Raw genomic sequence first — 23652 nt, 5'->3', positions numbered from 1 at the left:
TAAACACTGAATTTGTAGCTAATGGACCTTGAATATTGTGTTGAGACTGGCAGTGCAAGCAAGTCTCAGGCCAAAGTCTTGTCACCAACAGGCACAGTTATATTCAGTTGCACAAACCTCTGCTAAATTTAATAGAAGTAGACAGTGAAAAGGACAATCGGCTACTTGTTAACCTCAAATAAAGTTTCAAAAGTTCCTGGTCAGTCCAACTAAATGAAAATGATCTGAAGTTTGTTCCATGCCTGTCACAGTTGTAATACAGCCAATGCTAGGGCAAAATGAGAATCATCCTTTACATGATCTTGCTGACTACACTCCTTGGCTATATCACACTGCTTGTTGTTCCACATCATCATAAGTAACATGGGTAGTAAGTGCCATTTAAAAGGATCTCTAAGTTCTAGCTTCAGACTACTCACTATTAATTATTCTAGACAGCAGATATGTAATTTTTTAAAAATTTTTTTCTTAAATTAATTGGTCTGGAAGGAAAGTATTCACAAAGGAAAGGATCCTTTTCAAATTAAACTTGTTGCAACCTACCAAAAGGGTAGGGAAATAAAGCAGGGAGAAGTTGGTTCATCCCTCCTTTTGAAGATGTAACACGTGCTGTGCGTAAAAGGGAGCCCACAGACCTATTGCATCTGGCTTTGCAGAAGGCAGTCATGCAATAACTTTTTTGCGCAGAAACCTGCCACTGTAAAAGTGCTTCGTATAGGTGGGAACATACTAACAAAAGGAGAAGAGTTGTTAGCTGTCAGAAAACAGAATATGCATAGAAGGGTATTTATGGCAAAATGAAACAAGTGCCCTCAACATGTCACAATTTATATCCATGACTCAAATGAGGGAATCAAAGCCACAGTGGCCACATTTGCAGATGTGACAAAGATAGGAATAAATGTTGTGCAGATGACATTTCAGCCATGATTTAAATGGCAGAGTGGACTTGATGGGCCGAATGGTCTTACTTCCACTCCTATGTCTTATGGTCTTATGGCCATAACAAGTATGTACATAAATATAGACAGATTACATGAGTGAGTAAACGTTTGGCAGATGGATTATAGAGGAAGAAAACGTGAAGTCGTTCAATTTGATGGCAATGGTAATGTATATATTGTTCAAACAGTGAGTTACTGCAGAATTCCAAGGTGTGAAAGAATCTACATATTCTAATGCATGTCACAAAGGAATTAGTATGTAAGCACAGCAAGTGGAAAGATAGTTAATGGGATGGTCTCCTTTTGTAATAGGCAAAATTAAATATTTAAAGTAAAGATGCTATGCTTCAGTTATACAGGATATTAGTGAGACTACATTACAAATACTGTGTATGGTGTGACCTCTAATTTAAGGAAGGCTGGAAATGCATGAGAGACAGTTCAGAGGAGGTTCACTACATTGATAACTGGACTAAGCGAGTTCTCTAATGTATAAAAATAGACAAAGTTGCCTTGTTTTCACCAGCATTTAAGAACGAGGTGTGATTTGATTGAAGTTTGTGAAGTCCTGAAAGATCTTGATTGACCAGGCATGTTTTAAAATTATGGGACACCATTTTAGGACAGAGATGAGAATGTTCGTTTTTCTCTCAGAAGATCGTGCAACTTTGGAACGCTCAACCTCAGAAGACAGCAGAGACTGTGTCACTGGATATTTGAAGCAGAGGTAGATCCTTGCAAAGCAAGGGAATCTAGAGTTAAAAGAGGAATGTGATCCGGGGTACTTGGAGTTCAGGGCTCTGAATGAATGGTGCTGCTCTTTGGCCAAAGAGTAGGTGAAAGACAATAAAGCATGAGGTGTGGTGTGTGTGTGTCTATGCTACCTCCTGAAGTGTCCTAACCGACACAAAAACTTCTAAGTCATCTCCTTGTCTCACACAATCCTTTGGGAAAAACATGTCAGATGTGCAAGTTCTTCGAGCTGAATTGAAAGATCAGTACCCTTGTCTAAGCTGCTGAGTGTTTTAGTCTCTTCCATGTTTTAACTGTGAATCCTGGCTAATGTGTGACAGCCAAATCCATTGTGATGGACGTAGTGTAATGTTAGCAGCTCTCTTTAATGAGACACACATTCAGTGCTCATGATGGCGATGCACAGCACCCAGTCTCGTGTGTAACTGTCCTCTGCAGTGGCAACACTCCAACTCTAATTCACACCCAGGCCTTAAGCATCACACCTTATGCAAGATACTAACCCTAGTGGAGAAGATGAGATTAATCATCCTCTTCCAACACTGAATCCAGGTTCTTTTGAGCTGACAACATGCAGAGACCTCGGTCAAGGCTGCCTTTATCAGTTGGGATGGCCTCCTGTTATAATCATGTGGACACAGTACTTCCCTTCTCTCTCAAATAGCTTGCAGGCTTAAGTTTTGGGAGGAATCAATGTAACATGGACCCCCCCCCTTTCTTTTTGCCATTAGACATCCCCAGGGGTCAACATTGGTGACCAACTGAGGCTGTGTGATGCTCCGAGCCGGAAGGAAGTAAAAATTTTATCTTCTGCTATGCAACTCCTTAAAATGACAATGGAGGGTGAAGCCTAAGAGGTCCCGGTAAACTTTATAATTTTGTGTCCATAAGACTTTTGGCATTCTATTTGTGATACAGATGTAACAAGTTAAGATCATAATTGCATGAGAGAGCACAATCCACTCCTGGCCAAAATCACCATACTCATAGGCTCAACTTCCTGCTTAGTCTGAGAAAAATGTAAGGTTTACCCACTGTCATTCATATGTTAGCTGCAGGTCTGAACTATAGAGTACATTTTAAATTTATGCCCGTATACATGTGGTGGAAAACTGAAAATGACAAGAAACCTGTCTTTTTAAAAAATCATAATTTATATGACCTTTCTAAATAAAGTATTTAGCACTGGAGACCAGTACCTGTTTCATACTGTACACTCAGGCTTATTTCAAAAAAAACTGGGAACACACCATGCTGACAAAATGGCTGATACCCGTAGCCAGATTTATTACCAAACAGGGTGTTTTCTATTGTCGGAGTGCTTTCGGACCCTGGAACACTTTGCGGTGATGTCACAGAGCATAAATACCATAATGTGGGTAAAATTACAACATGCCAGAATCAGAGAGTGTCTTAGCAGCACGTTGACATGAACACTTGAGGTGGAGAGATTAGTTACTACCTAATGTAACTGTAGAGGGCTCTGGTGGCACGGTGACAGTGCCCCAACCTCTGAACCAAGAGGCCTGTGTTCAAAGCCCACCTGCTCCAGAAATGTGTCATTACATCTTTAAAAAGGTTGATTTGGGAATCCGATGTATCTATAATTGCCATGTGCAGCAATATTTAATATCAACGGATAGTAAATATCATGTTACTCTTGATGTCTAAACCTGAAAACAATCCTTGACTATATCCTCTCTCTTACCAATCTGTAGTGACACCAGACCATATAACAAAAGCTTTTCACCAGAACAACACAAAATAACAAGTGAAAAGCACACATGGTTTGCACAGTACGAAAATGATTGTGGTTTTAGTTTGAAAAGTAAGAGTTCAAAAGATAAGTGGTTTCTCCCAGAATATTTTAGCTAAACTGAGAGACATCATTGACTCCAATGAGCCCCTTCCCCCTGCAAACAAACTCCTCAACATCTGTGCAGTACTGTCCAGAACTTATTGATCTTTGAAATGAGAGAGTGGTGTTCAGAAAACCTATCGTGCTACAATGAACAGATACTGAGCATATTAATAATATCTGGCATCTGGGTTTCAGCAGTATTCAGTCGGCTGCATTTTTGAGGATTTACATGACTTAGATCTTAGATGAAGCTTTTTACAATTTTGATTGATCTGAAAAAATAATTTGGTTGAAGCAGAGATAGTTAATTTTGTCCCAGCTGGTGACCTTGAATATGTCACTATTTCAATGACTGGGTCAACTAGATTGGTTAGAAGCCTCCCACACCCCCTCCCATGGAGATGTGTCTGTCTCCAAACAATTAGTATATTGTCTTTCTGCCCGACAAAGAGAGAGGGATTGAAGTCTATTTTAAATTCATAAGTCATATGGGAATGAAGTAAGATTGTGTTTTGTTATAAAATGCACAAAACAGCAATGATGAGACAGTTAAATTTTTACCTTTGACAAGTAGTGGGGTTAGCTATATAGGTTCACCATTCAGGCATATGCGCAAAATTGCTCTGAAGCTTCCCTGTTCAGAGTTCCAAAAGGCTGAATGAACAAAGTTGAATTGCATTCATAATTTTGACATGCTGTGTTTGTAAAGGGTTTGTACAGTACACACAAACATGGACGTTATGGATAGAACATAGAGCATAGAAAAGTACAGCACCGTACAGGCCCTTTGGCCCACGATGCTGTGCCGTGGAATCAGAAGCTGAAGTGATTCCATTGCAACGGATAGGACACATTCATTCAGAATGCTGGAAGTTGGCAATAACGTCATGAGAAGAAGTCTATAAAGGAACATTTAAAAGGGAAAGACCACAGATCAGATTTTAACTTTACCCTATAACTAAGGGACTGAACATTGACACTGCTTTTTTTTTCTCTCCTTTCAGAGAATTCAATGCAAAACAAAGTGTTGATGAATAGGATTTGTGACGACTACATCCCAACTCCACGGTTTAAAGTCTAATTGGAGCGTGATTGTTGACTGGACTAGAGGTAGTCAGGCTGATTAAGCAATGACCTGTCAGAGGAATTGATTTAGTCTCAAGAAATAATTAAGCAGGCGTGAAAGTTAAGCGTAGAATACCTACAATATGGAAGTAGGTCATCCCTGGATGCTGTGGGCAATTTAGCATGGCCAATCCACATAGCTGGCACATCTTTGGACTGTAGGAAGAAACCAGATCACCCACAGGAACCCCATGCAGACTCAGGGTGAATGTGCATACTCCATGCAAGCGGTCGCCTGGGGGTGGAACCAAACCTGGTCCATAGTGCAATGAGGCAGCAGTGCTAACCACTATGCCACCCAAAACTTTGCCTATTATCATGGAAAATCTGTTCAGACTAAAGCAATGGAACAGTTGCAAGAACAGGTTCATGGCATTTTTCTATCTTGTGGAGTGACCAGAGCAGTAGCTAAATAAAATCTATTAACAGAGGTCACGGTAATACCACAACATCTGTTGTGGTAGCTTATACTCTGTTGAAGAATGACACCAGTTCAAAAGAGGATTCTGGCATGTCTTTGATAATTCAGGCTCGGGAAGCAGGTTCAAAGTTAGTACAGACAGTCACACCGAAGGCATACTGGAGTGTTGGTGTATTGAAAACAGAAATCTGACGAAGAAATCGAGACACCCTCATTGATTTACTGACAAACACTGGATATTGTTCATCAAACATTAATACTGTCCAGTCATCATCAGAAGATATTGTGAGTGGAACATTAAGCCTCTGTGGCAGAGTACATTGGAATATGGAAAATGCAGGTATTACCAATGTGTATGGCCAGGGCTTCATAAAAATGTAATGCAGTCTACAGAAAATGTTGTACATGTCAGGTGGTAGGAAAACCTCAACATGTAATCAGACCAGCACTTTTTCACACTCATTATCAGTTTTTCAAGAACCACACAGTCAAGTGTTACTAGATTATGTAGGACCATTGCTGACAATGCAAACAGGATATCAGTATGTTTTCATAATGAGTATGACATCATAATTTTTCAGATTGTAAGGGTAATTACAGGTAGGATTATAGTAGAAAACTCTTCTTACTCTCCTTACAGATCAGACTAAGCCGTCTCAAAATGTTTTAAGATAGCCTAGAGCCCAACATTTTCTGCTTTGTAAAAGCAAATGTGAGGCATTGTGTTCCACAGGCAATTCAATTGGTCCCAAATTAATCTACTGAGATTAGTTCATTTGAATTGATGTTATTGGTTATGACTATGAGTTTGGAGGTACATTAAACTTAACTTTAGAGGAATTCTTGAATCAAAAAGATGACACTTCAATGTTGGAGGACGTGTCCATCTTTTACAAAGGCTGACAACTAAAAATGAAAGAGTAAACAAAGAATCCATACAGTGTGGAAACATGTCATTTGCGCTAATGAGTCCACACTGACCCTCTGAAGATCATCCCACCCAGACTCATCCCCCTACGCTGTCCTTGTAACCCTGCATTTCCCAGGACTAACACACCTACCTACACATCCCTGAAAACTACGGGTAATTTAGCATGGTCAATCTACCTAACTTGCATATCTTTAGACTGTGGGAGGAAACCAGAGCACCGGGCAGAAACCCACGCAGACACAAGGAGAACGTGCAAACTCAACACATGGACAAGTCACCCACGGGCAGAATCAAACCTGGGTGAGGCAGCAGTGCAAACCACTGAGCTACCCAAGTTTGGCAACACCTCATTCTGTTCTGAAGACTGATACATTTAAGGCATACTGGTACGTGCCATTAACATCAAGGACTAAATATCCACTTTTGTTACACCAAATAGGTTATACCCATGTCAAGTGATGCTAATGGGTTAAAAAACAGTTCTGTGAAATTCCAACCATGGTATAGCTGAGGTGTGTAACTGTCTCATTTATTTAGGTTATGTTGTAGAATGTAGTAGCACATGGGATGAGCATGTGAGACAAGTAAAGGATCTGGTTAAGTAATTGCAGTTGGCTGGTTCTGTAGTGAATTTAGTCAAACGTGAATTTGGAAAAGCAAGAGTAACTTGCCTGGAACATGTTGTGGGACAAAGACAAATGTTGCCAAGGACTCTGAAAGTGAAGGCTCAAATAGAACTCCCTATTCTGAAAAACTGAATGAGCAATTGTGATATTTTTAGGAATCTTTGGGTTTTAACAATAATTTGTGTATACTTTTTTTGCACAATAGCTGCACCTCTTTAACAAATTTGCTGGAGAAACAAAACAATAGTGCAGTCAGCAGAATAGTTGGTTCCGTTATAACGCGTGTTTCAACTACGCAAATTTGTTATAGCACAATTCCAGAGGTGCACAAAGGAGTATGCACCAACATCACATGATTGTTTCATGGGCTATGTCCTCAGCACATAATGTTAGCGCCAAAAGAGTCTCCACATTAGCATCACTTGATGGGAATGGAATATCAAAGTAAGGACATTTTGCTCCATTTGTACGTTACAGTAGCGAGACCACATCTGGAGTAATATTTACTGTTTTAATCTCATTTAAGGAAGGGCATACCTACATTACGCTGTTAGAAGACTACACTGATAGAATCATCATACATTACAAGCAGTTCAGCAAGGATGCATTCACTGACAACTCAGATCAGATGATTTTTGGAAGTTGGAATGATGAACACGATGGGCCTGTATCCATTGGAGTTAAGGAGAGTGAGAAGTGATCTTATTTTTGAAATGTGAAAAGGTCCTGAGACGACTTGACAGAGAGGAAGCAGAGTATAGGGAACTTTTAAGGCTGAGTTAAAAGGTTCTCGATTGACAAGAGAGTAAAAAAATTATTCTGGAGTAAGCAGAAAGATGGATTGGCTTCACCAGATGAAGGAGCAGCGCTCTGAAAGCTTGTGACTTTACATAAAATTGTCAGATAATAACCTGATGTCATGTAACTTTTGACTTTGTCCACCCTGGTCTAACACCAGCACTTCCACACCTTGACAATCTGTCATATTTATTGAAGAATACAGCAGGTTCAAAGGGCCAAATGGCCTATATCTACACCCAATTTGTATTAACTTTGTTTGTCAAATGTAATGTCAACCATAAAATCCGAGGTATCTCAGCAATTTATGTATGAACGCTGCAAACCTCCAAGTGTCACAGTATCAGAGAGGTTGACAATTCAGGAGACTATTTAGCCCATTGCACCCATATTAGTTTTCTGAAAGGTCTATTCACAGTCTTGTTCATCTTCTCCTCGACAAATTAGGCTTTGAAGAAAAAATTACCCACTTCTTTTCGAACAGGTATTATGGATTCTGTTTCCAATATGATATTCTGTGACCGAGCAAATTTTTGCAAGAATTAATGATTTTCTGTTTTACTCCTTGCATCATTTGGCATCAATTTATGCACTCCTCTCACCTGTGAACTAGTTGAAACAACTGCCCCTACACATCATAACAGAGCCACCCTGGTCAATCTACATAACTACAGCCTACCAGAACTCATTATCTGGCTGAATCTTTCAGTGCACTTAGCTTCCTTCCTAAGTTAAAATACGTAAAAAAAAAAGACAACAGCCTGGATTTTCCCTTCCCTTTGTGTTCTTGAGTTCACTTCCTAAAGTTAGTTCCTTGCCAATCATTTTTATTGAACTAGCAAACTACAATGATTTCCCTTCCAGGGTCACAGCAAGTAATCCTGCCCTGAGTATACTTCAGTCAAGCCAAATTGATTTGATCCACAATCTCTACTAAGTGAACCAGCACCCCTGTTCCTTCACTATCCTACCCTAAATTGGACAAAAGAATGACAGAAACAGCAGGCAAAATCAGACAGTTATAGTGCCAGGTGATGCCACTCTCCTTGATTTTCATATTATCTCCCTTGTCCAATCTACTTGAAATGATGGTGGAAGCTGGGTCCATAAATAATTTAAAAATAGAGCTGGACAAATACTTAGAATCATAGTATTTTACAGTACAGAAAGAGGCCATTCAATTCATCATGTCTATACCGGTTCCCCAAACAGCTAACTAGCTAGTCCTGTTCTCCAGCTCTATCTCCATACCCCTCTAAATTCATCACTTACTAATATATATCCAGCTCTCTTTTGAAACCTCACATGGAATCTGCCTCAATCACTCTCCCAAGCAGTGTATTCCAAATTCTAACAACGGAATAAAGAAATTTTGCCTGATCTCACTCCTAACTCTCTCTCTGATGACAATATTGAAATTATAACCCCTAGTTACTGACACACCAACTAGTGGAAACAGAATATTCTTTTTTTATCCTATCAAAATTGTTCATAATTTTGAAAACCTCGATGAGGTCACCTCTAAATCTTCTCTGCTCCAAGAAGAATGAAGCCATTTTCTCTTTCCTTGTATCCAAAATCCCTCATTCCTGGTATTCATCAAACATGAGGTACTTGCAAAGACAAAAAGCAGGGACATGGAACTAAACATTAATGTGCCAGCAGTTGTATGCATAGCCAAAACTATTCCTTCTGTGCCAAAAGTTTCTCTGATCCATGTATACATTTCCTCTTAATTTTATTTTCCACTTAAAGTGTATCTCACCACATTTCTTTGCTATTACATTTACAACAGACCCAACAATGAACCTGTCCTCCTACTCACTTAGAGTCCTTGTCACCATTTTTAATCACATGTCGATTCCTCCATCAACAGACTTTTCCTATCGTAGAATAAAAGACAAAACTACAGATGTTTGAGATTTGAACTGAAAACAGAAATTGCTGGTGAAACTCAGCAGGTCTGGCAGCAGCCACAGTGAGAAAGTAGAATTAATATATCAAGTCCAGAAGCTGTTCCTCATAAGTCTTCATCAGGCTCATTTTCCAGCATTCCCATCACTGCAGATAAAAAAACGGAGGGAATTTCACACCAGGATTTCGACGTGAGATATGGGCGAATATTTAGTGCTAAACTGAACGAGGGCAGCAATCTTGGAAAAGCTATCTGCTGAACGCGATGCTATTTCAAAGTGATGGTGGCATGGTAAGGTTAACATTTAAAGATTATTCTAAAGGTGGACAGTTAATTCTTTTTCAGTTTCACAGCCATTATTCCACCCTTAGCAAGTGTCACTGAAGCATATATTAGCTAGAGATTTGTTTAACTGCAACTGTACAATCTTACTATGCATCAAATAGTTGCTGCATTTGACTCTGTAACAACAGTAACTCCGAGTAAAACGTCATCCATGCAATCGGTTTTGATACAAAAAAAGGTAAGGCACAATAAAAACGTTGTCATTTTGGCACATTATGCTGTAAATTAATCTGTTTTTGCAAAAAAAAAACTGAACTTTCTTCCTTTGCTTTTTGGCTTGTTTGTCAGAGGCATTGACAATGTCTAGCAGGGTAATGGTTTTTCAGTAGATTAATTTTGACTAGCAGTTTACTAAAGAGCAAATAATTGCAATGGAAAGAAAAGCAGCCTATTACAATGTTTTAGTTATTGTTTAGGTTGTGTTTATTATTCATGAATATAGAGGGGGAGATGATTCAATTCTTGCAGGGCTGGGTAAATAAAAATTCAATAAGAGCAGTTGTTTAAATGACTTACAAAGAATTTGCTCCTTGTTTCATAGCAAATGAACACATCACACTGAGCTGCTCTGAATGAATTAGCCTCTGTCATAGATGAAGATTGTACCAGTATGGTTAATAACTTCCATTCTAAAGGTTGAGAGCTTGTTTTCTATAGAATTATAACAGTGTGTATCCTTTAGTTGGTAAGTAAATCAACATCAAATTGACTGATGAATCACATCATTGGAATACTGGACAGCTCTTGTAAACATTTTCTTGCCTTGTTCCAATTTGGAAATCTTTCCAATCCTATTTTCACTGCTTTGGATCAAGTGCAGCTTTACACAAGCACTTGGAGAAATGCACCTGCTGTCTCTACAGTGAATTTGACGACCATCGGGGTTCCTAGGTGAAGCTGAGAAAGAGTCCAGTTTGTATGAACTGTGCCATTATAATCATTGAAAAATATCCAGTTTGCACTGCTGGAAAGTTGCAGCTCCCCCACAGTGAATGTTGAACACTAACTATTCTCGTGAAGAATCCGATGCTACCTCAATCAAGAGATGAACAGCGAGAGATTTATTATCTTTGGCTTTGCAGATCAATGAATTTGCCATGTTATCTGGTGATTGCTGCAGAATGACCTCTGGTAAATAACATGACTAGCCAGCCATCTGCCCAGACTGAATTTAATACATTGAGAGTGCTTGCTTTCTCTCCCCCACCCAACAAAAAAACACACAGCACTGTTCAAAATTCCAATTCTAATGTGGTGAAGTACTTTAAATAATTTCCCATGAGAAAGGAGCATTACTTTAATGACGTTTTATAGACTGCAAATGCTGACAAATAATGCATAGACCAAGAAGAGTTTCCTAGCCTACGGCATATTGCAAAAAAAAATTCTCCTGTATTACAAGGGACAAAATCTATGTGCTGCGGTGTTATCTAATAATGCTCCATAGTGTATTCTGTTTGATGGCACTCCTGAAGCACAAATCCTACTTCACCTGCTATATTTATTCCCAAATTTTTAAATCTTCCATTTAAGCACACACTCAGTTCATCTTCTTCATCTACCCCTGATTGAGTTGGGGGTAAGGCTACCACCCCTAGGAACTGTTCCACAGATCAGATGTTCCACAAAACTGAAAATCTGGCAGCAGGTAAATTTTTTTGACAATTTCCCATGGAGGTAATATGTGAAATTCTGCATATGGAAATATTTAAATGAAAAGATTTTCCGGTGTACACTGGCAAAATTTCTGCAATCAGCAGGAAACTCATCCAGGAGATTTTGATCCCCATCTTAGGTTTGCAATCTGGTTCATATAAATTGCGCTATTAATTCTTACTGCCTTTGCTTGCTAGGAAACTCCATGGAGACCAAGCTCATGCACTATTGAAGATGGTAATGACTGTCGTTTCAGTTTTCATAGAGGACCTTCATTCTTTCATGAGTTCAGTTTGAAAAGAACTTGCTTATTTTCAGTTTATAAAAATGGGGAACATGAGCTTTGAGTTTCCAACCTCTGGGCCATACCTAAAGTACTGACCTACAGTATACTAGTTATGTAGTACTACAGCAGGGTAGTGTGATGATTCAATGGCCAAACATATGAACAAAGCAACGGGACACCCATGGGATCACCTATCTCCGGACTCATAGCAGAGGCAGTGATGCAAAGACTAAAAAGGACAGCCCTTCTGCTAATCCAACCAAAACTATAGATACACTACGTAGGCAACACCTTTGTCATCATTAAACAGACCAAATTACAGGAGACACACAAACTTATACACCCTCACTGGAATAAAATAAGAGAGGAGGAGGAGAAGAACAAACAGCTCCCATTCCTGGATGTCATGGTAGAGCGCAAGGCAAATGGGAAAGTGCAAACAAAATTACACAGAAAAGCCACACACAGACCAGGTACTGAGCTTCAACAGTAACTATCGCAGCACACACACACAAATGAAGCTGTGTGCGGACACTATTTAAACAGGCCACAACACACTGCAGCAACACAGAACTACGCCAAGAGGAAGAAGAATACCTCTTCCAGGTTTTCAAGGATAATGGATATCTGAAAAACTGGGTCAGAAGATGCCTGCACACAACATCAGACACACTCATCACACTGCCCTACATCAGAACACATCGGAACTCATAACAAGACTCCTACAATCGCTGGGCATCAGAGTGGCACACAAGCCCACATCAACCCTACGACAACTGCTCACCTGAACTAAAGACCCATTCCTCACCATGGACAGGACCAATGTCATCTATAAGATCCACTGCAGAGACTGTGAGAAACATTACATCGGACAAATAGAAAGGAAACTAACAACAACGGTACACGAACACTGGCTACTAAAAAAAACTCACTCATCTCAATCCTCATGGATAAGGAGAGCCATCATTTCGACTGGGACAACACCAAAATCCAGGGACAAGCTAAGCAGAGACAGGCACGGGAATTCCTAGAAGCCTGGCACTCCACGAAGCAAGCCATTAATAAACACATAGAACTTGACCCCGTAACACTCCGATAAGAAGGAAAACCGGATTTGAGGCAATCGAGCTCAACGGATTCCAGAGTTTAAAAAGCTAGGCGGGAAAACACAAGATGACTTCATCAGAGGCTGCACTGATGATGTTACCCAGCATGGTGACAAAACGTCTGTGGAACAACAAACCAGCTCGGCAAGCCAACCAACCTCAACAGTATGTCATAGTAGCCATAGTCCCAAAGGACCTTAACAGTTACACTCTTATTAGGGAGAGATGACTCTCCACACCAAAGAGTCACCACACCTTGGGCGAGGTCAGGAAGGCAATACCTTCATGGCGACTTCAGACTATGTGGGAGCTGAACCCATGTTATTGGCACAACTCTGTATGACAATCCAGCCATCCAGCCAACTGAGCTAACCGACTCCCACAGCAAGTATGACCAATGTATCAAAATTACCCTCCTGACAGTACAGACATTCACAACACCACTGGATTCTGTTGGAAATGTACAGATCTGAGATACTTTTTTTGATACTGTGCGCTCAGTATTGCTCACAATAATAAACTTGGCAGGTTTTCACTCCCGATTACTTGTACTGTAGTGGCAATCAGAGCTATTGGCAACCACAATGAACACTATTCTCCAAATCTAAATCAAAGGAAATCTCTTCCTTCACCATTCACATTCCCCATGTCTTAGTGTTCAATAAGATACATATCAAAGTAACATTTTATTCCAACATTATGTTCTCCAAAAATAAATATTCTCCTGTCCACATTAACTGCAAATGTGTTTCTGTTTCTGTTTCTGTGACTATTTGTGAAATATTGTATTACCGCACCAAGCAGATTTAGTGTCTGTATCTGTCATCTTGTGAGTGCCATTCAGTTATTATGATTCACACAAGTTTTTCTGGTACACTGGAGCACTCTACACTTCTAAAGCACTTTCCATAGAGAAGCTCAGGTCAAACAGAAGACTGTGGCTTTCTCAGCTTCAGTAAAGTTCTAAAAATTAACACATGTCTCTCAGTCAGCTCTGTTCATATCATTGTCCTGGAATCAGGTGTGCAGCCTGGCTGTGATGTACTGATATAGGTTTAATTTGATTGTATAGGATAACTTTGTTTTCTGTGTGCTAAATCTATAATCGCAAATTTATCCTACTGCTGGAAAATTGCATAGTCGTTGGAGAAGTAAGTGCGCATGTGGCTGTAAATGCAGGTGATGATATATTGTGGCAACTAATATGGGATTAATCAATTCAAAATTTAATTTACTTAGGCATCAACATGCATGGAGTTGCCATAAAGTACCTTGGTCTTCAGCACACCACAATCCAAATGTCATGAATATCAGATCCTCATATTTAGTGACTGTGTGTAGTGTGAACAAAATGCTCCAGTGAATGTTGAGAGTTGCATAGAATTAGATCAAATACACTGCTAGAAATAAACCCTTTAGCACAACTGGTCAATGGCAGTGTTTATAGTCCATCGTGGTCTCTTCCATTCCTATTGCAACAAACAAGTATATGCTGCCATAACTTCCTTACCATCAAAATTATCCAACTTCCTTTCAAAGGTAACTATGCAAATTGTGCCAACCCTTCTATATCATCCTAAGACACAAAAAACTTAATTGAGTGTTGGCACCAAATTTGTTGGACAATTTTGAAGGGTTAAGCAGTAAAACTGAAAGCAGTGAAGTCTTTTATGCTGCTTAAATGCCAATTCTCCCACATTTCAACTCACTTCATGCAGAGCCACTAGAGGTAGAACGTGTGGGCAAAGGGATAAGATGTAGGACGTGAATGTGAGAACTCCTGTGTGTTGGGTTTAAACAGCACTGGGTAAAATCATCTCAGGGGCCAACCTGAGAACTGAGTGAATGACAATAGACAATGGGTGCTGGAGTAGGCCATTCGGCCCTTTGAGCCAGCACCACCATTCGTTATGATCATGGCTGATCATCCACAATCAGTATCCTGTTCCTGCCTTATCCCCATAACCCTTGATTCCACTATCTTTAAGAGCTCTGTCTATCTCTTTCTTGAAAGCATCCAGAGAGTTGGCCTCCACTGCCTTCTAGGACAGAGCATTCCATATATCCACCACTCTCTGGGTGAAGAAGTTTTTCCTCAACTCTGTTCTAAATGGCCTACCCCTTATTTTTAAACTGTGTCCTCTGGTCCTGGACTCACCCATCAGTGGAAACATGCTCCCTGCCTCCACAGTGTCCAATCCCTTAATAATCTTATATGTCTCAATCAGATCCCCTCTCATCCTTCTAAACTCAAGTGTATACAAGCCCGGTCGCTCCAATCTTTCAACATACGATAGTCCCGCCATTCTGGGAATTGACCTTGTGAACCTACGCTGCACTCCCTCAATAGCAAGAATGTCCTTCCTCAAATTGGGAGACCAAAACTGCACACAATACTCCAGGTGCGGTCTCACCAGGGTCCTGAACAGCTGCAGAAGGACCTCTTTGCTCCTATACTCAATTCCTCTTGTGATGAAGGCCAGCATGCTATTAGCTTTCTAATTGATCCAACTGAATGTAAATGAGGTTCTGGAACTGTTATTATCCACTTGTTTGACAGATATTAAAATTCTACTACCTCAATTTTGACTTTGAATAGATCAAGATTCTCCACTTCTAACTTTCTAAGGATTCACATGTTTAGCTGCTATGGGAGAGATCTGCATGTTTGTTTACAGTATCACCCAGGTAATTTGAACACAGCTTTATCGGACAATAACCCACATTCTAAGCTGGTAGCTGTGTCTCGGTTTAATTCTGCTTTTAGTATTCCTGTGACCTGCGTGTAAATTTTGGTTACAGGTTTCTGGCGAGGATCCCACCCAAACCTGACCCCCTCCTCCATAACCCTGCAGTCCCCATGGCCAATTCATCAGCCATGCACATCGCTGGACTCTGTGGACAATTTAGCATGGCCAAACTACTTAACCTGCAAATCTATGGGCTGTGGGAAGAAACCCATGCAGAAATGGGGAGAATGTGCAATCCCTCCAAAGACAGTCAGCCAAGACTGGAATCGAACCCATGTCCCTGGCACTTTCAGGCAGCAGTGCTAACCACTGTGCCACCCTTCTCCTTGTTCCTTTTTTGAGGGGGACAGGTGGAGGTACATCATGGCACATCTCTGGCTAACTACTGAGGTAGTTCAGCACTTTGGTACTTGGAGCTCATTGAGACCTGACATTGCAATGCTGCTGCCAGACCACACATACACAGGGAAAGGTACACATCTCAGGGATCAGAATCAGATACATTTTAAGATTCCTAGCTTGTTTTCTTAGTGTCCATTCACTTTGTGCTTATTTGGATGCACACAGCTCTGTCTTCCCTTGGCTTTCCCCACCTTTTACTGTAGACAGAAAGCCAGGCAGCTTGTCATGTTTGCCAGCAATCAACAATAAAGGGGGTGGATATTTTTGAGTATGGCACTGAGCTACAGCAATGTCAAACCCAAACCACGTGCAACAGCTGATGTGGCAAACAATGCATGCAAATGGACATATCTGAAAGTCAGATGGGAGTAATCTCTAATCTGGTCAAGGGAGACCATGATCAGTCATGAGGCTGGTCCATCCTCAGTCAGAAAAGGTGGGTAAAGTATTCCAAGTGAGTGTGTAGGAAGCACAGAGGGCAGGAAGTGTTTATAGTTTGGGGGAAATGGGGCGGGTGAGAGCCATTGAGTGAAGATGCTGCATGCAATGGTGCAAGAGTTGGATCAAAAGATTTGATCAGAGTTAGATATAATTACATAGCAAGAGTGAGCGAGATGCAGTGGAAACAAGATGGCTGTTACTGGCTCTTACCCTTTTGAAGTGCTGAAGGATATTAAACTATTTGTATTATTGTCGTTGGTCCTCCAGACCACAGACATGACACTAATCCAAGTAGCTACCTCTGACCAGCTGGCAGCATTTGACATGATGTGCACATGGCATTTAAAGTATGGTACCTGCAGCATGAATGTCATAAGGTGCTGGCAATAAATGGCATTTCTCTCAGTTGCTGGGCACAAGTTGGTATGAAAGTGGTGCCGCGGAGGCAGGGTGCACAAGGTGAGCAGTGAAAAAAGGTGTGATGAAAAGTTGCAAGTGCTCACAGAAGGAAATGAATTCCCTAAAATTAACCCTTAGCCTAATGTTGGGAGAAGTCAGTCCTGTGAATTTGAATGCATGTAACATCTGAAAGAAAACAAATGAATTGAGAGCACAAGTAGAAATAAATAAGTATGACCTAGTCTCTATTAGACAGACACAGCTGCAGGGTGAACTGGATTTTAGGATCAGAATATTGAATGATATATCGCGTTTGGGAAGGACAGACAGCTAGGAGAAGGTGGAGAGGTTATCTCTGAATGATGATAATAGCATAATAGAAAAGAATGTAAAACGTTCAGAAACCAGGTTATGCAAATGATTAAGGTAGATATGAGAAATGATAAAGGCAAATGGTCACTGGGAGTAGTATACAGGTACCTAACAGTAACCACACAGTCGGATGGAGAATAAATGAGGAAATAATGGGATGTTGTCAGAGTGATGTAGTGATAATTATAGAAGACAAGTCAGATGGCAAAACGTAGTCTTGGTGGGGGGACACAGTGGCTCAGTGGTTAGCACTGCAGCTTCACAGCACCAGGGACCCGGGTTCAATTCCAGCCTCAAGCGACTGCCTGTGTGGAGTTTGCACATTCTCCTCGTGTCTGCATGGGTTTCCTCTGGGAGCTCCGGTTTCCTCCCACAGTCCAAAGATGTGCAGGTTAGGTGGATTGGCCATGCTAAATTGCCCGTAGTGTTAAGGGGTATGTGGGTTATAGGGGGATGGGTCTGGGTAAGATTCTTCAAGGGGCAGTGTGGACTTGTTGGGCCGAAGGGCCTATTTCTACACTGTAGGTAATCTAATCTAATCTAATCTAAGGAGTTCATAGAATGGTTTTAGGGTAGTTTCTTAGAGCAGCATGTTCTGGAGCCAGTCAAACAATACAGCCTAGTCTACAGAATAGACAGTACTAGACCTGGCATTGTGCAATGAGATAGGACATAGCAGCAACCATAAAATGACTGAATTTTGCTTTGAGTTTGAAGGAGAGAGAAGTGGGTCAAACATTACTTTAAACTTAAATAAGGGCAATTATGGGGCATGGAAGCAGAGCCAACAAAAATGAATTGGCAGAGATAATGGGAACTGCAGATGCTGGGGAATCCAAGATAACAATGTGTGAAGCTGGATGAACACAGCAGGCCAAGCAGTATCTCAGGAGCACAAAAGCTGACGTTTCGGGTCTAGGCCAGTGTTTAGCATGCATGTAATGTAACGTCACCAGACTGTACCTCACTTACAGGCACACCTGTTATGTCATTCTTGCATACTCTTGTTTGCTCCTCATTAAACCTATTTTGTTTGAAATCCATATATAATTAATTAACCAAATTGAAATACAGAAACCACTTAAATTGGGATGTGAACTCATGACTCTGTATTACTATGCCATCAGAATCACAGAACCACTACACTGTGGAAACAGGCCATTTGGCCCAACTACTCCACACCACCCCTCTGAACAGCATCCCACCCTGATTCATTATCCTACACATAATTTCCCATGTCTAATCCACCTAGCCTAAACATCCCTTGGCACCACAGGCAATTTAGCATAGGCTAATCCACCTCCCCCGCACATCTTTAGACTGTGGGAGGAAACCCACGTAGACATGGGGAAAATGTGCAAACTCCACAAAGACAGTCACCTGAGGCTGGAATCGAACCGGGTTCCTGGCGCTGTGAGGCAGCAGAGCTAACCACTGAGCCACTGTGCCGCCCTTAGCAATAACTGCAGTCCTAACAGCTCTCTCTCCAGTCCCATACTCTGGCTTGAAACACAACAACTGAGATCTTTGGCTGTTTTGGGTATATTCACAAACAGATCAGTTCTGTTAATCAAGGAAACCTTTATATTTTCAGAGTGCTGGAAAAACTCAGCAGGTCTGGCAGCATTTGTGGAGAGAAATAGAGTCAATGTTTTGAGTCCAGTATGTTTTCTTCATAATATTATTAACTTTGTTTCTCTCTGCATAGGAGCTGCCAGACTGCTGTGTTTCTCCAGCACTTTGCTGTCACTTCAGATTCGCATCATTTGCAATATTTTGCTATTAACTATTTTTTCATTTGACTTCATTCATCATTTAGTTTCTTCACAATGCGCTTTATTCTTAAATTTAAATTAGACAAATTTAAAGCAGACGTTTATGAGAATGGGATCAAAGACCATCGCAAGAGCTTGTCAATAAGACAAGACTTTACATCAGCCAATGGTTTGGATTTGAACTTGGGTACCAAAGGTAAAGAGGCATTTGCTAAGTTGCAGCATCATCCAATCCCAGCATCAATTAATTTTCTTTTAAAAGCACTGTCAAGTTATTGTGCTGATGTAGCTGAACACTGCAGTTCCTCAGTTCAGCAGTATTTCAGGCTTTAGAGTAATGGGGAAATTTAACTGCAGTTTATCTAGAGGATTGATTCCATTTGTAATCCTTCATGGTTGTAAGAAACACATGTTCAGTTTATAGGTAATCCTTGGAAGTTTGTGTTCCAGAGTGATATTATTTAATATAAGCACATTCCAGATTTTCAGTACATCATTGCCAAAATTGTTTCAATTACACCAAGCAATAGATTCATGTGTTCTCTATAACATCAGCAGGTATCTTGTGTTGTATTGCAGATTTATTAGAAAATGAATTAGAATAACATTTGGAAATTCCTTTGGCTTTTTGTCTATACAGTTAGGAATACTGAAACCAGAGGAGGCCATTCAGCCCTTTTGAGACTGTTCTGTCATTCAATTAGATTTGGTTCGTTTGTATCATAACTTCACTTATTTTCCTGGATTCGATAACCCTAATGACATTAACTAACAAAAATCTGTTGATCTCCATTTTGAAATTAGTAACTTTCAGACTGTAGCCACTTTAAGATCATTATAAAATGATGAATTAAAAGGGAGTTAGATAGTGCTGATAAGGTCCATTAAGCAAGCTCACAAATTACTTTTCAAGCTCACTGTGCCCAACTGCACTTTCTGAGAAATAGTCTCCTGGCCAGACCTATATTCAAATCATCAAGTTTTTCTTATTCCATAGCAACTGTGTAACTCTTTGGGCGCAGTTTCATATTCTGTCGTGTGATTTTGTCTTTCGAACATGTAAAGTTTCTTTATGGTGAAAATCCACAGTCGATTTGTTTAAGGGCACACGGCAACTTTGTTTTTTTAACTTTATTAATGATTTTGAAGATTTAAGAAATACCAATATAACAGATTGCCTCCACTATGTACATTGTGCTCATTTTACAAGAGTTGCTGAACAATGGATGTATTTGTGACTTCTAACTTTCACACAAGTTCTGCTTCATAGTTTTGTTGGTTGCAGTTTGCCTTTCATTACATCTTTTTGATAATTTCTAGAAATGCTACTGGGGTTTAATATTGTACATTTATAAATGTTATTTTTCTCCAGTTGCATCTTTTCTTTCCACCTCCGCAACTTACTTCACTGAAGTACAATATATTCAATAGTTTCATTGCTCTATAATTCCTCAGTTGTCTTGTACAAAACATTTAAATTTAATCCAACCTGTGAACCTGATTTTTAATTAACTCATTTTTGCTTCTGTTGAATGTTAGCCTATTCTTTTGATCAGATAACCATAAACCAGCAGGGTCCTCCTTAAATATAGAACCTGATGACCTTTCACCCTTTTCCCCACCAACTCCCTTGGCATCTGCTTGACTACTGAGAGTAGCATATGTGCATTGCCTTTTAGAAAGCTCAAATTTTGAGCACTCCATAAGCAGTGAGCATAATATGGTGACTCTGCATTCCAGTTCATCTGCTGAGGGGCTGAGAGCTCTTCACGATCACAAAGATCATTTTGTTCACTGTAATTCTGCTTCATAAAGGTACAATATGTTTCACTGCTTTTAAATAGAATTGGAATTAGGTTTTATTGTCATGCGTACTCAAGTTCAGGGACCTACAAGTACCGTGAAGAGTTTACACTATCACCATTCCCACTGCCATCTTAGATACAGGGTACCTACATACTAAATCTTAGATTAAAAGTAGAAAAATAAATAGATAAAAAGTTCAACATTACAGTTCTTGTCAGTATAAAGTACTAAATAAGAAATAAATGTAAAAGTTCCAAATTACAGTCCTTCTTTACCTATTGGGCTGCAGTTGTAGCATGCTGGGCTTGCCCCAAAAGGACTTGATGTCTCCCCTGTGTTGGGCTCAATTGCTGTCTCACTCCCCTCCATATTGGGCTCAATCACTCTCTGTCACCTCCTGCGCTGGGCACTCACTCACACTCACTCACTCTCTCTCACACACACACACACACACACACACACACACACACACACACACACACACACCCTCACTGGGCTCTATTGTATTCTCTCTCCCTCCCAATTAAATAAACTTATCCACAGAGTTGAACCATCCTTGATGAGCTATTGATAATTTGTCCATTATCACTAACATGACACTGACTATAACTCTGTCACCTCAGCTTCCTGGCTGCAATTTTCTGCTTACATTATCTGGCCAGAGGTGGATCTGGCTGGTTTCAGGTGGGACCTGATGCTCTGAGGCTGTATTATTTGGATTGGCCGGTTGGGTCTGGACAGTCTGCGTGGACTACTCATCTCAAGCATTCCCCTTTACCCCACAAAGCCTGATGGGAAAAGGGGGCCAAGTGTCTCTGAGAATCGCTCCTATTTACTTTACTGTATAACTGTATGGGTAAAGCAAAGTTTGCCTTCACCATATGGAGCTCTCACTGGTTTTCACCGTCCAGGTGGCGAAGACAGAAAGTTTTGACCTGGGCTTAAACTACATAAAATATAAATTCTCAAACAGCGGCCTACTTAATCTGTGTATTATGTAAATGTCATTATATGCACGTGGTACTGTTGACTTTGAAGAATGATTCAGTATGACTCTCATTTCATTTGAAACATTTGTAGGAGGATAAATGGATTAGAGGTCAGGTCTTTCATCATTCAATGTCTGCAGACATGCACCAATGATGATATGGTATAATTTTACACACTGTGGTAAACCTGAAAAGCTTATAAATGCTGCGGTTCATCATGTTATGGCAGTGCAGTGATTATGTAGTGGACTAGTGATCCACTGAGAGCCAGAGCAGTAATCCAAAGAACACAACTTTAAATCCCACTGTGGCAATTTGAAAACTGAATCTCAAATCTCAAGAACAAAAATGAAAAACAGTCTCAGTAAAAGATCTCTTTGAAGTTGCCCATTTCTCATTAAAAAAGTGTTGGTTAAAGTTCTTTTGTAAAGGAAATCTGCAGCTTTTATCTAGTTTGGGCTCATCCTACTGTGTGGACTCACCGATGATTTAATGGTGTTGAATCTCAAGGAAAATAAAGTATGAGTGATACAGTAAATGACAGCCTTGCCAGTGGTGTCCACATCTTGAGAATTAATGAGAAAGAAACTTGCTTTGTGCATCACATGTCAATATATGATGGATTTGTTTTAGAATAAGATTACCTAGGCTGATGCATTGGAACATTTAAACAATGTAGGCATAGTGTTCTTTGGAGACTTCTCCACTGGAGTAATAGCATCATTTTCAGAAGGATAGGATGGCACAGACAGAAGACCCGACTTTAGTCGGAACTGTTGCTCTTTCATTAAGAATTGAGACATAATTCCCCTGACCAAAAATCAAATGCTTTTTCTATATTTTCCAATTGTTTTCATTTCCTCTGCTTAGACAGTTAGAACAAGAGGGAAAAACCTAAAAATGAACTAAAATGCATTTCCCAATGAGCAAGTTTTCAAATGTGAATCTAGGCTGGAACAAGCAACAAGCTGTCTGGCGGTGGAGGCATTACCATTTAGTCCCTCCCGACATTCTCACAAGTTAGAAACCCTGGTTTATTCTCCATGTCTAACCAAGCTCAGACACTGAATCCAATGTCATGCTCAAAAGCCTGAGTTAAGCTCAATTACTACTCCTTAAATACCAAGAATTGAACTTAGGACTGTCTTGTACTGTATGCTTCAGGTACAATGTTTACATTGGTATCATCTTTGGGATTCATGACCTTACACGTTACCATTTTATCTGGAAAATCCAGCTGCCATCTTGAGTGTACAGTGATTCTGAATTTTAATAAATCCATTTATAGGATTTAAATTCCATTGATTTCAAACATTAGCTTGAGCACATTGTCTCTGACGCTACTGATTTTATTTCACTCGTTCACTGGCTGAGGGCTTCACTGGCTAGGCAGCATTTATTGCCCAACCCTAATTGCCTAGAGGACAGTTAAGGATCAACCATGTTGCTGTGGGTCTGGAGTCACATGTAGGTCAGACCAGGTAAGGACAGCAGTTTCCTTACCTAACAGACATTAAGTGAGCCAGATGGATTTTTCCAATAATCGACAATGGAGTCACAGTCATCATTAGACTTTTCATTCCAGATATTTATTGAATTCAACTTCCACCATCTGCTGTGGCGGGATTCAAACCCGCATCCCCTGAACATTTTCTGGGCCTCTGGATTAACAGTCCAGCAATAACACCACTTGGCCATCATCTCCCCTCAACTGTAGTGCATTATGTAAAATAGAATACATTAAAAAGTGAGCACTGAGCCAAATTAAAATAAAAGAGGGAAAATACATGGGTCTGTAGAATTATAATTGACTTATAGATTCATAAAAGCAAATAAGTATAGTTTGTTTCTTGTATATGTACTGTCTAATTTACTTTGCATATGTTCTTCCTCAAGAAAAGGCACATTTATCACAGATTAGAATTCTGTATTGCAAAAGGTAGCTGCAATT

General features: G+C 40.1%; 1 protein-coding gene across 5 annotated transcripts in view; it reads right to left on the bottom strand.

Annotated features, from left to right (window-relative positions):
* Positions 1 to 23652, bottom strand: part of LOC125457500 (rho guanine nucleotide exchange factor 4) — a 423581-nt gene that overhangs the window by 398150 nt on the left and 1779 nt on the right. The gene's annotated exons all lie outside the window — the stretch shown is intronic.

This window comes from Stegostoma tigrinum, chromosome 14 (genome assembly GCF_030684315.1).
Source record: "Stegostoma tigrinum isolate sSteTig4 chromosome 14, sSteTig4.hap1, whole genome shotgun sequence".
Taxonomy (NCBI): domain Eukaryota; kingdom Metazoa; phylum Chordata; class Chondrichthyes; order Orectolobiformes; family Stegostomatidae; genus Stegostoma; species Stegostoma tigrinum.
The sequence above is the reverse complement of the archived record's forward strand: the minus strand, read 5'-3'. Positions and strand labels throughout refer to the sequence as shown.